General features: G+C 52.8%; 1 protein-coding gene across 50 annotated transcripts in view; it reads right to left on the reverse strand.

Annotated features, from left to right (window-relative positions):
* Positions 1–12,421, reverse strand: part of TJAP1 (tight junction associated protein 1) — a 29,248-nt gene that overhangs the window by 7,844 nt on the left and 8,983 nt on the right. For 29 of the 50 annotated variants that reach the window (XM_028847535.2, XM_077999884.1, XM_077999841.1 and 26 more), the window contains one exon: positions 467–564. The gene's annotated coding sequence lies outside the window, so the exon portion shown is untranslated. Of the gene's footprint in view, positions 1–466; positions 565–2,505; positions 3,436–7,892; positions 8,862–8,956; positions 9,149–12,421 lie in introns of those variants that run through there. The other 21 variants (XM_077999862.1, XM_077999848.1, XM_077999859.1 and 18 more) reach the window with 6 other exon arrangements.

Raw genomic sequence — 12,421 nt, forward strand, 5'->3', positions numbered from 1 at the left:
CTCGGACCACAAGCACGTGCCACTGCACATGCTTGGCTATTCCTTCTACACGGGGTTTCACTTTATTGCCCAGGCTCAAACTCCCAAGCTCAAGCAATCCTTCTGTCTTGGCCTTCCAAAGTGCTGGGATTATAGGTGTGAGCTACTGTGCCCAGCTAAGAATAGCACCAACTTCATAGGGCTGTTGTGAAGATGATGTAAAGCACTTAGGAAATGTTGAATAATTGTTAGTTTTAAAAAAAATAATAACCAAAAAATGTGAGTTTGGGGATCCAATCCAGGATCCTCAGTGGGAATCTCAAAGCCTGAGAGAGCTCTCTGGCCTCGGCCACTGATGGCCAAACCCCTGTGGCCTCCACCACTCTTTTCACCAGGCCCCACCGAGAGAGAACATTTGGCTGCCCCCTCACCTGCCCCTCCCCAGAAGAGAGCCAGGCTGAGGGCACAGGCCTCATCAGGGACATACCGTCTGTTTGTCGGCAGCTCTCTCTGTTCCGCTGTCCGAGAGTTAGCCCTCGGCTCTCCGCATCCCACGGCCCCTCCACTTCCTTTAGCCAACAGCTCCTGAAACCAGAGAAGGGAAGAAAGTGGAAACCAGGTGTCAGCCGCCTGTCTGTCAGTGCTACAGGCCTGCCTGCCCGGTCTGGGACCTGGAAGGCCCCCCAGGGAGAACCATGGCAGGAAGGCCATGAAATAGGGGGCCTGAGGGGAAAGCAGCTGGAGGCAGATGACTGGAAGCACTGGGTTCCTGCCTTTCTCCGTGACAGTAATGTCACAGTCCCAGATGAGATACGTGTGTCTGTGTGTGTTTATGGTCTCAGCACATTGCCCAATTCTTGAATAGGTCCGGTTCCATCCTATCCCTACTCCACATCTGTCTTCCTCATCTCCCAGGCCTCTCAGAGTTTGGAAACAACTAAGAGATTTGGGGAACATGGGTTACAAATGAGAACACCAGGAAAAAAGCCTCACAAAGATCCAAGAAGATAGAGAAAATGATGGAAAGAGAGCACCTAGCATTTCCAGAAGGAGGCCCAAGGCTATTTGGTGTATAATGATGATGGTCACCGGCCTTTGCAATGAGGCGGCGTAGGGCTAGGAGAAGAAATCTGAAAAGGGAGCAACACAGAGCAGTAGCTCTCAACCAGGCAATTCTGCCTACTCTCCTTCCCCAGGGATGTCTGGCGCCCACTCTCCTTCCCCAGGGACGTCTGGCAAGTGTCAGGAGACATTTTTGATTGTCGAAACCTGGAGGGAAGGAGTGCTACTGGCATCTAGTGGGTAGAAGGTGGGGATGCTTTGGTCATCCCACAACCATAGGACAACTCCCACCACAAATAATTCCCAACAGAAAATACCCAGAGTGCCAAGGCTGAGAAATACGAAGAAAACTCCAGTCTGGGGAGTTGGAGACACCTGGGCTCCAGGCTCAGCACTGACACCACAGGGCCCTGTGTAACGCCCTTCCTCACTGGATAACCCAGTTCCTTATCTACACAGAGGTGGCTGGACTGAGTGTCCTATGAGAGCCCCTCCCACCTCCTGAGGTTCAAAGATGGGCCCACACCCCTCCCTGGCCCCCACCTGTAATTAGCTGGGTTGCAGCATGGGGGCAGCAGCCACCAGTGATCAGGCAGTAACCTCAGGTGGCCTTCTGGGCAGAAAAAACAATCTTCTCCCGCCCCCATCAACCTAAACAGAGCTGGAGGCTGAGGGAAGCCTTGCGGGCTTTAGCATGTGTTCCCACTGTCGGGACATGCCCTGGCCATGACTCCTGTCACATTCCAACAGGGCCTGGGGCAGGAAGAATGGTGAGGGGGTAGGGAGGGTGGGGAAGCAGGAGTGGTCTACCTCCTCTGTCTGGACAGCCTGGGCCTTGGCTTGGGGTTCTGTGGGGAGCTGGGGTGCGGCAGCACAGGCACGGGCCGCCAGCCTCCTCCCCCTGACAGGAGGCAGAACGTGTCCCCACAGGGCACATGCAGCATGCTGTGTCGGCTGACTCCCTGCACAGGAATCTGGGTGGGCGGGCCTGAAAGGACGGCACATTCCCAGGGTGTGGGGAGCAAACAAGTCACCCCAACAGGCTCCTTGGGGCTGCCCCTCCAGAGGGGCCCAGGGTGGGTGCTCCTATGGTCTGAGGGAGAGGCCTAGAAAGTCCCAAACCCACCTGGGTATGTGGGTTCTGATACTCAGAGGGTAAATGTGTGGGGTGCATGAGCTGGAAAACAGGGTAGGGCCAGAGATGGAAGAGTGAGAGATGACAGCAGTCAAGAGCTTCTACAAAACCAAGGTGCAGCTCAGAGAATTGGTCTCTGCCTTTCCCCTTCTCTACAGAAGGTCCAGGTCCCAGCTCCCTTCCCCCACGTGCTCCCCAGTCATCTGAGGAAGCCCTTTCTCTCTGCAGGCCCCTTTGTGTGCCTCTCCTCTATTCCCAACCGCCTCTGTACTTCCTTGTCCCTACTCCTGGCAAGGCTCATGCTGTCCTCTTGGTACCGAGACACCTACATGAACAGCAGGCAGGCAGGGAGGACACGAACATGCTCAGGTGTCCGGCAATCCTGTAGGGAGGGTTGCTTCACTCCATGCCCTGCAGCCCGGGCTCTAGTTGCCACACATCCTCTAGCTCCTTCTGCCTCACCCTGACCTCAAGCCCCACTCCCTGGCCCTACAGTACGTATTTATCCCCAGGGATTCCATGGCCAGAGGCGATCTGGCTTGCTAGGCGAGGAGTACCCTGAGAAGGTGGCTGGCTGTGGGATGGGCAGTAAATGCAGACACAGACTCTGGGGATGGGGGTGGTGGTGATGGGAGGTTATTCTCTCCGCCACAGCCTACTCTTTCCACATACGTCAGAGTTACAGGGATGGGAAACCACTCCCAACTAAGGAAGCAGAAGGCAATGCCCACTGGGAAGACAATCCACCAGGGGGCTCATAGTGTTCCTCAACACCAGGCTGCGAGGGAGATGTGTACCAACCACTTCCTGCCCTGTGTCCATAAACACAGGATGTGCCCGGGCCGGGCGCGGTGGCTCACGCCTGTAATCCCAGCACTTTGGGAGGCCGAGGCGGGCGGATCACAAGGTCAGGAGATCGAGACCATGGTGAAACCCCGTCTCTACTAAAAATACAAAAAATTAGCCGGGCGCGGTTGTGGGCGCCTGTAGTCCCAGCTACTCGGGAGGCTGAGGCAGGAGAATGGCGTGAACCCGGGAGGCGGAGCTTGCAGTGAGCCGAGATCGCGCCACTGCACTCCAGCCTGGGCGACAGAGCAAGACTCCGTCTCAAAAAAAAAAAAAAAAAACACAGGATGTGCCCAACACCCAGGCCCTAGCTCCAACTTCTGAAATCTGCTGAGTGCCCCAGATCCAGCCCGTGAGGAGCCCACAGTTTCAGCAATGAACAGGAATACAATAGGCCTGGCAGCCCACAGTCCTTGACTGGAGGCAAGGAAGGTGTGCAGGGAAGGCTGGACAGACCCAAGGAGGACAGCAATGCAAGGTGCAGTGGACAACAAAGAGAGAAGTATTGGGACACTCGGCCTGCAAGCTGGGAGAAGGTAAAGGGGTGAGGCAGATGGCATCAGAGTGGTCCCTCCAGGAAGACTCAGCTACCAGGTGCAGCCTCCCCTGGCCACATCTCCTTCACCCAAAGGTTTCCCAAGTTGCCTTGGAGTGTTTCAGCCCAAGGAGGACTCCCAGTCCCATGTGGGGAAGAAAAGGTCCCAAAGGAGAGCAGCTGGACAACTCAGAATGGGCCATGGCCCATGATAAGCGAGCGGCAGCCAAGGACAGCCTCTGGGGCCTCCTGGCCTCTGGAGGCTGAGCTGGCTCCAGGACACCTCCCAGAAAATGGTCTTCTGGAGGAAGATCAGGAAATCAACAGGGCTGGCCGCACATGGTGGCTCACGCCCGTAATCCCAGCACTTTAGGAGGCCAAGGCAGGCGGATCACTTGAGGTCATCAGGAGTTCGAGACCTGCCTGGCCAACATGGTGAAATCCTGTCTCCACAAAAATTGAACCCAGGAGGTGGAGACTGCAGTGAGCCCAGATCGCACCACTGCACTCCAGCCTGGGCAACAGAGACTCCATCTCAAAAAAAAAAAAAAAAAAAAAGGAAATTAACGAGGAAGAATCCCACTCCCACCCCCACGCCAAACTAAACCTAAGCCTTGAGGAACTAAGGGCAGACAACTCAGGATGTGGGACTACCAGATAACGTAACGTACTGGGTCTGTTCTGTAAGAACAGCTATGCCCTGGGAGAAAGGTTGAGGCCTAGGTTAAAACCTCTCGCTGACCCAGCATGGCCTGGGGCTCCTCAGGCTGAACCTGCAGGCAGTGTTGAGGGAGACACCCAGAGTAGCAGCAACCCTTTCCCATCCCATGAAGGTGAAGTGAGAAGGAAAAGGGGCTCTCCTCAACCCTCCCTGCCCCTGCCTCATCCTACCCCATCCAACCCCAGCTTCTGCCATGCTCTGCATAACATTCATTCTTCGCTTACTCAAAAATCAATTCAAAGGATGGACTCTACTTCCTATCTGCTGGGGTGGAGAGAGGGGTGATAGCTTTCTAATTGCCATGTTGCAATTTGCCAGTCGGTGCAGGCCGCCTGTTGCCGCCTGCCCTGTATTAAATACCTTCTCCCTGATTACAGCCCATGGGGCACGATTAGCTGCCTTCAGAGAACAAAGTCTACTTTCATTAGAAATGGGACTCAGCACGCACAGCAGAGCTGCACTGTGAACCCTCTGAACAGCTGAGCAGAGTGTAGACAGAGATAGATATAAGGCGTGATCTGCACCAGAAGCTGGCTGAGCAGTGTCCTTTAATAAAACGACAAAAAATCTGCCAAGCATCACTCTTTAACCAGGAGATGGAACTTACACCTGCTCCCTTTTGTGGGTACGCATATTTGATCAGGGGCTTCCACTGTGGTGGAAGATTGCTGTTGCTAGAGACAGAGTGGTATGAGAGAGGAATCTCTTCAGAATCCTGCTGCTCCCCAATATACTATCTTACTGTTCCCAGCAAGCACCCACAGGAGCAACAGCAAAAAGTTTCCAGCTCAAGAGCCAAAGATGCCATCCCACTTCCCTTCTGCCATCCTTTCCGGGGTTATGCCTAAGGCTCAGGCAAAGTCAGAGATGCAGAAGAGGAAAGGAAGTTCAAGAATCCAGCCTTCTCCCAGCTGAGGCTGAGGCCATCTCTTCAACACCAGCCCAGGAGAGGGAGACAGGAATCCAGAGTGGATATGGTTCTTTGGCTTTTCCAACTTCAGCCTTCCCCAACAAACATCTCCAGCTCCCCACGTTCTGTACTACCTCACTCCACAACTCTCCCGATCCTGGAGCAGCTGCCCTGCCCCAGAGAGCAACTACCTTCCTACTCTCCACATCACCAATACCTGCTTTAGGTAATTGTGGCCCCAAGAGTTTATCCAGGTTCAGATCATTTCTGAACCTACTGCGAAGCCTTTCTGCTCTCAGCTGTCAATGAATCAAGCAAGTGAGAGACCTTGAGGAGTCAATGAACACAAGCTTCTGAATCAGGGAGGGCCCACACATTACCATGAAAATCATCCAAGCTCTTCTTCATAATTCAACCAAGCAAAGTCAAATGGAAGTTAGTAATCACTACTGTTTTAAAATGAAAGGAACACCCAGCCCTGTTTCAGAATACGCCAGCTGTGTTGTATGCCACCTTAATTCCCTTGGAATCCAGCAGGGTATAAATAAATAACAATAAATACAAGCCCTTCCTAAAGCCGCTCATCAACCACTAAAACACAACTGTCTGATCACACAGGGACTGGGGCCTCCCTCTCAGGAGCTGTCCTGAGCTGTAAGTGCTGGATGTGGAGTCTCTGAACTCTGCAAGCCTATGGGAAGCTGTGCCCCAGTGGGGGTCAGCTACACTCCCGCCACACAAGTCTGGCCACTTCTCAAGCCTCTGAAATCCAGTCTCTGCCCCAACTGATATCCAAGGAACACAAATGGCCACCCTGCAAGGGTCAGCCCTGGAACCAGGTGACCTGGCCTTGGTCCTGGGGATTGCTCATGAAGATCCCCACTCCCTGCACCATTAATACAGCCATTCTCCCTCTGACTTCCCGTAAACAGCAGAGCAATCCCCCAGAGCAGTGGGCTGACCCCACCAAAGCTGGGTTCGGCCTCTCCCACGTCGTCTCCGGGGTACCCCTCCTGCTTGCCACCAGCCCCCAGTTTCCGGCATGCAGCTGTTCCTGAGATACATGAGCAAAGCCTTCAGCAATCCCGGGCGCGTGGCAGGCAGGCAGCCAACAGCTCATGGGGTGGGGCCTGGGCAGAGGTTCTGCTCTGGGCTGAAGACAAGGCTAGAAGATGTCAGTCTGTGCCCAGACCAGCCCTGCTGCCCCTCCAACAGCCATGCCCGCCACCCCTCTGGGCAAGTACAACCTCACCCTCTCGGGACAAGTTGCCTGCAGCCCTGAACTGGCCCCCGGCCTACTCTAAACCAGATTGACAGGGTTTTGAAAGCCAAAAAGAGTGGGAATTATTCTGCCCCAAAGCAATCCTGAGGACTCAGAACAGTGCTGGTGACCTGTGAGAGCTCACCTGGCTCCCACCTGAGCAAACACTTCCAAGTCTATCCACCCAGCCTCACATCCAGAAAAACACTTCACAGAAAGAGGGGCTAAAGAGCCAGGCAAACCAACCCCTCCCTGCAAAAAAGGAGGGCAAGAAATCCCCAAGGTCATAGCCTGCATTTGACATTAGACCCCATGCCCTCTCCTAAGAAAGGCCAAAGTGAAGGACTGGCCCTCAACCAGGCCTCAACTCCAGGTCCTTTTGCTTTCCTGGTCAGAGCCAAGTCAAGAAAGCCTCCAGTTTGTCAACTCCCCATTTGGGGTCCCTAAACATCTCTGCATTACTGCTAGTCCCCATGAATAATATATAGTACTATAAATGTTTATTTGTACATAGTACACTCATATATAATAATACATTACGAGCTCAATCCACATGCATATAAGCAGGTATTGTTTATTCATTAATCAACTATCATACATTCACTATTATTAATCATACAATAAAATTCATTTCCACATGGATATTGATCAGTACTATAAATCCTTAATACTGCATAGTACATACATTCATTTATCGGATATAGTGCATTTTCATCAAGATATTTCTCACTGGGCCAGGCACAGTGGCTCATGCCTGTAATCCCAACATTTTGGGAGGCCAAGGCGGGTGGATCACCTGAGGTCGGGAGCTCGAGACCAGCCTTACCAACATGGAGAACCTCGTCTCTACTAAAAATACAAAATGAGCTGGTCATGGTGGTGCATTTCTATCATCCCAGCTACTCGGGAGGCTGAGGTAGCAGAATCGCTTGAACCCAGGAGGCGGAGGTTGCAGTGAGCTGAGATCGCGCCACTGCACTCCAGCCTGGACAACAAGAGCAGAACTCAGTCTCAAAAAAAAAAAAAGGATATTTCTCATCAACATGGATATCCCCTACCAACTTTGGTCTCTTAATGTATCAACCTCTGAGAAATCATCATCCTGCTCAGGAGTGCTACCCTCCTCGCTCCGGGCCCATAATACACCCTCTCCCATTTACAAGCTCCCACCCAATGCTGGTAGGCTCCTGTCTTCTCTCGCCCAGCCCAAGGGGAACAGAATCCACTTAGGCAGCCTTCAGGTCCCAAGCTCCCCAGTCCAGCCTCCCCAGCACCGCACCACCTCCAGAAGCCAGAGCCACAGTCTATCTAGAGTGACCTGTGTGGAACACCAGGAAACAACAGGCAATCAACTTTCTCATGATCTCCAGACCCGCCTCTCCTTCCCAAGCCTGGAGGGAGAAGGGATTGCGTGGGAGCTTCTCCACACCAGGCTGCACTCACCCATCTCCCAGTCTGAGGCCAGGACCTTTTCTGAGCCCAGTGTGGAGTCCGAAGCCAGGTCCTGCCCCCACTCTACTGAGGCACCCTTCCCAGCTTTTCATGGCTAAAGTCCACCTGAAGCTCCAGACGTGAAAAGAGGTGGGAGAACCAAACTCCACCTCCCAGAGCAACGGTCACCAATGGGAGTGATGTCTCACATGGGTCCCCGGTTCGGGGCCCCAGCATTCAGTTTAAGTAGTTTCACTCTTCTGCCCAGGGAACTCCCCAGAAGCAGGCCAAGGTTTTCCTCTACCTCCCCAATCCTAAAGAGAACCTTGCAGCTGATGCTAACTTCTTATCCTAGGGTGAGAGTAACAGGGACACTATCCAACCTTCCCTTCTTGATAAAGGGAGGAAATGATCTGGTCTAGAAGAAAAATCCCTTCCCACTCTAGTTCATCTGTCTCTGAGGCGTGAGAAGCAGCAGCAGCATGGTAACAGGGATCTTCTCAAACTCTGTGGTGCTAAAAGCACAGATTCAACAGAAACTCCAACCGATTCTGTTTAAATGGAGAAGTGAAGAGCATGCTGCCGACTTGGGGGAGGGTGATGGTGTTGGGGGGTCAGTGGAGCCCAGCAGCAGGCTGGTGATGGGCAGATGGCCGTGAAGGGGGCACAGCCCCACCCACAGCAGAGGGAGACTGGGAAAATAGAGGGACCCGGTAGTAAGAACAAGAGAGCAGAGGAGATGGTGCGATATAAGCTAAGGACGGAAGCAGCCAGGCTGCGGGGAGGGATGGAGGACAGAGGCCCTGCTGGTGGCACCCCAGGGCAGGTTAGCTGGCCGAGGTCAGACTCACAGGGTTAGTGTCTTCTCCCCAACCAGCCAGCTCTCCTGGTTAGTGCAGTTAGCGACAGACTCATGGCAGACGCCCTCCAGGCACTCCATATAAACAGACAGCTTGGTTTGTGAGCAGCCCAACTCCGGAGCTGCAGAGAGAAAGCAGAGGAATGGCAAGCTGCAGGATGCCCAAGGGGACACACCGCACACTGCACTCTCCTGACTGGAAGCACCGCAGACTTACCACCAGACCCTCAGGGGCTTTCTCCCATCCGGAAACCATGCCAGGTGGAAGCCAAGCCCTCCCCCTGCCAACCAGGGAGGCCAGCTTGCTGACCTCAGGCAACAAGCCTCTCTGGTTGGTCAACAGAAAGAGAGGACGGCTGTTGGAGAAGGGGCTCAGCTCCTCTATCTCGCCTGTTCCCCAAACACTGCTGCCAGGCTGCACCAGGACTCTGAAAGCTAGGCTGTAAGAACAAAGCCACCCACAGCTGCAGCTGCCACCCATCCCGCACCAGTGCCAGCAGAGTCCATCCCACCACCTCCCACAGGCTCTGAGGGGCTGGGAGAGAAGCAGCCCAAGGATTAGAGGCTATGACAAGGGCTGCGTCGGAAAGCACAGTACAATGGGGCAGTGTGTGCCTGGCCTACAGCTGGGCCAGTCAACAGCGCGGGCTGCATACTGCCACCTGGCCAGGGGTGGCACTTCCCAGGGAGCCAGCCCCAGAGGAGCAACATGGACTATTCTCTCCTCTCAGAACGAGCAACACGAGCAACATGCAAGAAGCTCTCCCATCAACAGCAGAAACAACTCTTCCATGAAGCCTCCAGACCACCCTGGGGGAAGTGACACCTCCAGCTCACAGACTGCAAGGCAAATGAGGCAAAAGCAGTGACATTCCAGAGACCCCACAAGATGTGTCCCCTGGGGCGGGAGGACAGGACTACAACACATATATCCACACCCACCGATGCTTAGCAGAGGGCAAGATACTGGCAGGGAAAAGACAGGAGAGGGGTCCTCTCTCCTGTTCTAGGATGCCCTGCAGGCTCTCTGATGACTCGGGGCAAAAAGGGAAGAGTCACCACCCTGGCCACACAGGTGGACCCAGCCTTTTCTCAAGCCTAGGATCAAGATTCATGGAGACAGGAAACATTTCCAATAATTGCCTACACACTGGGCTCCCCATGTTGCTCTGACTACAGCCCAAGAGCTCAAAAAGGCCAAGGCCTGACTATGAAGATGAGACAACTGTCTAGAAAAAAAAGACAACAACTCTTCCAACAGGCCCTGACCCCTGCCCTAGACTGAGCACAGCCACTGACAGGTGACCTTCGGAATCCTCACCCACAGGAAAACAAAAACACCAACTGGGTCTGGTGTGCTTTTAAAAGAGTAGCATGTGACATGGCTAATTCAAGGTTTCAGAAATCAGGGACTCTCACTTCACTAAAATAGGATTTGAGAAATCAGATGATTTTTTTCTTTTCCCAAGCAAAAATGAAATGAGTGAAGGGGAGAGACACAGGTGAGATGGGAGTGCCGATGCCCATATCACTGTTATATCCATCCTGATTCCCACTCAAGGACACTCCTGCCAATTTCATCTCAGAATAAAAAAATGTCCCTCAGAGACAGCCACGGTGCCTGCTGTGGCGAGACCCTCTAGTAAAGCTTCTCCATTCCTCCCAGGGAACCAGCCCCAGAGGAACCCACTCAGCTGCGAAGGAGGCTGTAACCAGGATCCTCAGTGGCTCCAACAGGGACTATTCCACTCCTGGGTCACATGTTAAGTGAACAGAGAAAGTTGAAGAAGAGTATGCATTAGTATTAAGTTCTGGTGAGGAATGTCTAGACGTATAAAACAACTATTAGAGGCCAGGCGCAGTGGCTCATGCCTGCAATCCCAGCACTTTGGGAAGCCAAGGCAGGCAGATCACCTGAGGTCAGGAGTTCAACACCAGCCTGGCCAACATGGTGAAACCCCATCTCTACTAAAAATACAAAAAATTAGCTGGACGTGGTGGTGGGCACCTGTAATCCCAGCTACTCGGGAGGCTGAGGCAGGAGAATCGCTTGAACCCGGGAGGTGGAGGTTGCAGTGAGCCGAGATCACACCATTGCACTCCAGCCTGGGTGACAACAGCGAAACTCCGTCTCAAAAAAAAAAAAAAAAAAAGGCCGGGCGCGGTGGCTCAAGCCTGTAATTCCAGCACTTTGGGAGGCCGAGACGGGCGGATCACAAGGTCAGGAGATCGAGACCATCCTGGCTAACACGGCGAAACCCCGTCTCTACTAAAAACACAAAAAATTAGCCGGGCGAGGTGGCGGCGCCTGTGGTCCCAGCTACTCGGGAGGCTGAGGCAGGAGAATGGCGGGAACCCGGGAGGCGGAGCTTGCAGTGAGCTGAGATCCGGCCACTGCACTCCAGCCTGGGCGACAGAGCGAGACTCCGTCTCAAAAAAAAAAAAAAGATTAGAAGGGTACAAGATAAATGGCAAACAATGGTTCCCTATCTTTGGGGAAACAAGTTAGGCAGGAACAATGGGAGAAGAAAGGGAGGATTTTCTTTCTTTTTATTTTGTATATTTTTCTGTATGGTTAGTATTTTATACAAGGGATATATGTTTATGGCAAAACCAATAGTTCCTAGGCAAACAGACAAAAACCCTGCATCTACACTGTGCTTTACCATTCCAGAAGCTCTTTCCGTTCCACGATATTTCCTTTGATGCTTATGGTCCGGTGAGGCACAAAGAATAGGGAGCTCTCCCATTATAAGGGTGAGAAAGGACAAGTGATTTGCCCAAGACCACAAGCAGAAGTGGGACAGAACCCAGTTCCCGTCTCCAATGCCAGCGCAAAGCCTAGAAAGCTCTCTTTTCCAGGCAGCCACAGGAAAACCAGGACAATTCTGCCCTAATATCAAGACCCTCAAAGACTTCTGAGATTCAATTCCCTACTTGGGCTACCTGTGAAGGTATAAAGAGGCCACCCACCGCTTGGTACCCAAAATGATAAGCAGAGTTTTCTCCTATTGGTTAGCTGAGTAGAAGTCCAGGGTTTTGGGGTGTAGGATGGCTTCTCCGTAGGCAGATCCTCCTCTCAAGGGATGGGTGCTGAGTTCCCCACCACAGCACAGAAGCTTCTCACAAAGAGGGGCCATGTCCTTTATAAATTCTAAATGTCACCTAGCACGCAGTTGGCACAAGATAGTAACTAACAAAGAAGAGGTCCCACCCTTCTACTCAAGGCCAGTCAAGGAGACTTAGTCCCCTTCAAGCCTAAGATATCCAACACAATCCAGTCTGCCTGGCTCACTAATTCCCCTCTCTGCTTAACATAAAATGTAGTTTATCACTCCCCACCAAGTTGCCATCTGCAAAGATATGCCACAATACAAGGCACATTCTCACACCCAGGGACAAGGGAGAGAACTCCCTTGTTCTCCCTTCTCTCTACAGGCGTGGTGGCAGGCGCCTATAGTCCCAGCTACTCGGGAGGCTGGGACAGGAGAATTGCTTGAACCCAGGAGGCGGAGGTTGCAGTGAGCCGAGATCACGCCACTGCACTCCCAACTTGGCAACAGAGCAAGACTCCGTCTCAAAAAAAAAAAAAAAAGCTACTGGAAAGCTACTAGTGTGTACTTCACCTCCTCCTTTAACCCATTCCTGATTGCTTAGGGATGTGTTATTAGAACATAAACAG

Source organism: Macaca mulatta, chromosome 4 (genome assembly GCF_049350105.2).
Source record: "Macaca mulatta isolate MMU2019108-1 chromosome 4, T2T-MMU8v2.0, whole genome shotgun sequence".
NCBI classification, from domain to species: domain Eukaryota; kingdom Metazoa; phylum Chordata; class Mammalia; order Primates; family Cercopithecidae; genus Macaca; species Macaca mulatta.